A 5,800-nucleotide genomic window follows, 5' to 3' on the forward strand; every position below is an offset into this window, starting at 1 on the left:
AATCAATTTTCATAATGTATACCCACCTAGGTTGGAAAAGCCTGAAGTGAAGAGGATTTTGATCACTAAGCACCAATCCTACTCATTAGCCAAACTGTGTTGAATTTCCTAAAATTAAACAAGAAATACTCATAGGTTTTTCAACCAACAACTTGAGGAACCAACACATTCATTAGAATTCAATAACACATAATTGTTGATTTCTCACTAGTACATTTGGGGATCATTTTCAACCTAAATTTTTGAAGGCAAGCCAATTTGGCTTGTCAAAATCTTTTTTTTTCTAAATGATCCCAAAAATGTCAAAAATTTTCCAAATGTTAAGTTTAGCATTGAAATTTCAACATCATCGGGGATATAAACAAAAAAAAAGAAAGTGAAACTTCATTTGTTTATGCAGCAAAGTGTGAGTGCATGGGAGTGAGGGAGGCTTGAGGAAGAGTTTTATAGCAGCATTTAAATGTAAGGGTTAAATTATAGTGGTGTTTAAATGTAAGGGTTAAATTACATCTATTTTGTTTCCTATTCACATCGTGCTGGCCATATTTGAGTTTTGGTCAAGCATTTATTATGCGGTGGTGAGTTTGGTGCTATGAGTTATTTTTTGGTATCATTTTCTCAAAATGTTGAAGGGAAAGAAATATAAATTTAAAATTATGAATAATATCACTCTGATCAGATATCAGAATAAATTTAAAATGTATTAGGGTTTGGAAGAAATAAGGAAGAGATTTCAATAGCTTAATTCCACCCCTACAACCACCTTTAGGGATCTTTTCTTTTTATTTTCATCCTCCATTGATAATTTTAACACACTTTTCACAATTTTGTCAAAATATTGAAGGTTTTCACAAATTACCCCAATTCCAATATTTTCGATTAGATCTTAGCCTTTTTATCTACCATAGAAATTATGATCTACAAAGGTGTAATTTTGAGGATTTGGTTCTGCTACCATGAAACAAAATTTGAAACAATTTCTATATGACTTCAAGGGAGATTTTATATAAGTTTAAAGTCTAATAATGGAGCTCAGGAAATCAACAAAATATTTCTCTAATGTGATCATAAAGTGGCTACTAAGTCATGGATGAACCATTTGTGTCCACTCTCAATTTCTAACCGAACATGTTTGAATGAGAATAAAGAGTGAATCTTTGTAATAATGGGCACGATCTCAAATGATTACATGAGATTAAAGAATAACATAGAAGAGCCCAAAAGGTTTATGATTCTTAATTTTTAAAAAAAAATTAAATAGAACATTACAAGGTTTTAATTTAAGGTAGTATAATAGCAAGGGGAACATCACCCATACTAGATTGTGTATCATTGGAATTATTGCCTACAGTAGTATTGGAATATGAGAATCCCAATCCATGCCTACAAGACTCTCTACATACAAAATGTTTCATTTTTCCCACAAAAAAAATTATATATCAACTACAAGATTCTTGCAAGGAGAATAGAAGGTAACAGAAAAGGATTTTCATTGTACTAATTTACATAGCCTTAAGAATCTCTTAACATAGAAAGCTCAAATCCATGATACTCATTCATTCGTCATGATCAAATCCATGATACTCATTCAGTTGTCATGATCTTCCTTTTAACAATGCCTAAGTGACCCACCCACTTTCATGGGAATAGAGAATTGTGTTTGATACACTTTGTTGAAAAGTCCTTAGTTTTATTCAAGTTGTATCATAATTACAATTGGTAATCTTGCGCTACATTAGTTGAATTTACTATCAACTAATTCAAAGTCAAAGAATGACAAGTATTTGCAAGCTTGATTCATCCATCTTCTATGCAGCTAGTTGATAATATATAGGTTTAAAATTTTATGCTTTGTTTTGTTGTTGCATACAATACAAAAGTTTTCAAAATGAGGTTTGGAAATGAAGGTAGATTCTTCTTCATTTCTTGAAGCATGGCGTATATGTGTTTTATACACATAGTTTGAATGAGGGCTAGAAAACTCTTGTTCTATACAAAAATTCATAGAATGAGGATTTGAAATGAAGGTATATTTTTCTCTTCATTTCTTGAAGTATGGACTCTTTATGTACTTATATACCAATAGATGACAAAGTTGAAGAGACTTTCATAGAATATTTATGTGAGTGATTTTTAATGATCAACATATCTCTTCATCTTTCCAAACAATTATTTCTTCTTGCTTGTAAATGAAGCTCCTGGCAAAAGAGATATAGATACACAAGAAGAGTATGTTGAGTGCATCTAGAAGCCAATAGAAGTAGTCTAAATGAGCTCTATTTAAGTCGTCTATAAACTAGTTTAGTCCCATAATTTTTCTACTGAGTTCCTCAATAATAGAAATAAAAATGTTTTTGAGGAAGCTACCAAATCCAAAAATGCTCAAATAAAGGGCCACCCCAAGGCTTCTCATTAAGTCAACCATATGATCATAAAAGAACTCTTGCAAGCCTAAATAGATGAACACATCCAAAATACCAAATAGGATGTATTAAGGAAGCAACCACAAAATACTTAGTGAAATTGTTGGTTGGGGCAGGTCTATAATTCCATATTCTCTTGTTGCTTGAAGCCTTTTCATTTCTATCATTGTTGCAACAATCATAGAAATGACAAAAATAAACATACCCAATCCTATTCTCTGTAGAAGAGTTGTACCACATTCATTTCCACTTATGCTTCTAGTTAGTGGGACAAAGATTTGATCATACATAGGTACAAGCACTAGAATAGTCAGGTTGATCAAGCTCTACAAGTTTGTTACGGAAATTTTGAAGTCTCTAATGATCCTTCTATCCATTGTGCTCCCTTTTTTTGTAAAAAATATTGGTCTTTGTGCAAAAATAACACCATATATCGAACAAGTCATCCAAATAGGTGTCAATTTTAGAACAAACTTGACCTCTTCAACTTGTATAGCTGTACATACCCTCCAATCCATATTTGTTTTTTTATCATGGTCCCAATCTATTGCATTTGTAGCTTTGTCAAGAAACCTACAGAACAACACCAAATGTTCTTAGTAGCATTTTCCTAAGCTTGTGAAATAAATTTTAAAAATTAGACTTGATCAAACCTAAAACTAAACATAATTGTAACTACTTATAAAATTATGAATGAACTCTTCCAAGTTGCAAGAACAGATATATATGAGATTTTCCTGAATTGATTAGAGGGTAGAAGTCTTCTCTTTTCATCCTTTAATCCTTGAATACCATATAAATAGCCTTCATGAGAATGACCATATACATTCCACTTGCAAATTGTTGCAACAAAAAGTTGGACAATCTGAGTTACTAGACTAGTACAAGGTATTTTATGTCGGTACATCTTTGTTCCAAAGAGGAATAGAGTAAGAGCAATAGCCATGGCCGCAACTAGGAGAACAAAACCCAAATGCCACTCAATATTTTATTGAATGTACACAATCACAAGAACCAATACAAATAAAACATTGCATAAACCAAAATACCACCAATTGAAGAAGGACCTCTTGCTCTTCCTCTCTTCTAGGTCTCTCTCATCAAATTGGTCTACCCCAAATTAGTTCCAAAAGGCCAGACATAAATTTAGCTATGCATTGAACCATGAGACTTTCTTTTGCATCTTAGTTTTAATTGATTGAACCTATTAGACTATAGATATTGGTTCTAATTTGGACTTTCCTCCATGATTCCAATAGTTTAGTTCCTAAATTTTTATTTGAAGTAAAGTTAGTTAAATGAGGTAATAAAATTGCATATGCAAATGTATGTATGTATGTATGTATGTATGTATGTATGTATGTATGTATGTATGTATGTATGTACGTATGTATGTATGTATGTATGTGTATATATATATGTATGTATGTATATCTATGTATGTATACATGTATGTATGTATATGTCATGGTGGGATGAAGACCGAATCAACAAGAGTAAGGATTTTCCCACCAAAAGGATTGTTATTTCATTCCAAATCTGTACGATACTATTCCAACCCCAAACTAGGTTGAAGATCACAACTCTTGACCTTAAAACTTCATCCTTCCATGTTGATCAAAATAATGATTTGACTGTTACACTTCCAAATTGCAAGAGATCTTGCAAAAATTTGCATGACAACTTTTATTGCATTTTTTTCAATTTTTACAACTTTTACACAAACTTCAAATAAAAGACTCTACATGCCTTCAAAACTATACCACAATATGCAAAAAGATTATAAAACATAAAAATGGAGATTTATTGTCAACTCACAATTTTTGACCAATTCCATGTTGATCAAAATAATGATTTGATTGTTACATTTCCAGATTGCAAGAAAAATTGCAAAAAGTTGCATGACAATTTTTATTGCATTTTTTGCAATTTTTACAACTTTTACAAAAAACTTCAAATAAAAGGCTCCACATGCCTTCAAAACTATACCACAATATGAAAAAAGATTATAAAAGATAAAAATAGAGATTTTTGGTCAACTCACAATGTTTGAGCAACCTTTGACTTTCCTAAAACCTTATTACAACATGTAAACAACTTGCCTAAATGCATGTTTGAGATTGTCTAAACTATCTTGTGTCAACTTGGATGCTTATTGATCACTTCCTATACTATCCTACCTAGTGTTTGACCACCTTATTTAGGACCTAGGGCCCCTACACCAAGCTCTAGGATTTTTTTGTCGTGCCCTTTTGATTGATGTATATGTATGTATGTATGTATTTATATACATATATAAACATATTGTGTGTGTGTGTGTGTGTGTGTGTGTGTGTGTGTGTGTGTGTGTGTGTGTGTGTGTGTGTGTGTGTGTGTGTGTGTGTGTGTGTGTGTGTGTGTGTGTATGCATATATGTATATATGTATGCATGTTTGTATATAAATAATAAAACTCACTCAATAGGTAGCATGGCCACAAGCTTTTAAACATAACTATATAAGGAATGAATTAGGACGTATATAAATCAAGTGGTCTAGTTGTTAATTAGTTGGGTTGACTACAAATTCTTATAGAACTATCATCACATTAGGTACAATAAAATGAACAATCAGTTGTTCCTAGCTAGCATTAACTTGACTGCTCTATTTATACCCATTGATTATTGTCATAAGCTTTAAAACATAACAATATAAGGAGTGAGTTAGGATGTATATAAGTTAACATTACATTAACTATAAACTACAATACAAAGGTTGGACTAGGGTATTGCAGGATTGTAATTATAGAAAATTGCCTGATTTGCCAAAGTGGGTGTATGATGGTGAATAGTTGTATTAGGTGAGTAAAGCTCAACAGTGGCTATAGGAATATAGCTACATCGAAAAAATTAGAAACTAGAACTACATATTCATTAGAGTAAGTAGTTCAAGGGTCTTGATCTCATGTCTACGGGTATGTAGGAAACCTAGTAGGCAAAGTATGCCTCTAGTGTACAGACACCTTAGACATAGTTAGGTAGCATGGATCATCATAGTGTGGTATGCACTTTCTATGGCCTTACCTCATGGATGTAAATAGTCCAAAAGCTTTCTACCAAGTTCAATGAAGTCTAGAATCAATACTAATGCTATATTGTTCAAAATCAATGCCAATATTTATATTGTATATTTTATTTGATTTGTTTAGATGTCATCTATACTAAAGAGATAGTAATATTTTATTATTATCAATTATATACAAAAAACTACTAATTCTTGTATGTTTATATTTGTTATAAATTTATAGCTTGAATATTTGCTTCTGAAGAAAGCCCATGCCTAACAATATGGACCCAGAATAAAATGAGACGACAATCACTAGATTGTGATCTCAGTTCA

The 5,800-nt window shown here is 31.7% G+C and overlaps 1 pseudogene; it reads right to left on the reverse strand.

Annotated features, from left to right (window-relative positions):
- Positions 1-2,140: 2,140 nt before the first annotated feature.
- On the reverse strand, positions 2,141-3,543 carry LOC149529421 (protein NRT1/ PTR FAMILY 5.4 pseudogene; annotated as a pseudogene).
- Positions 3,544-5,800: the final 2,257 nt, after the last annotated feature.

Source organism: Cupressus sempervirens, chromosome 11, assembly GCF_028749045.1.
Source record: "Cupressus sempervirens isolate cs-2001-9-10 chromosome 11, ASM2874904v1, whole genome shotgun sequence".
NCBI lineage: Eukaryota > Viridiplantae > Streptophyta > Pinopsida > Cupressales > Cupressaceae > Cupressus > Cupressus sempervirens.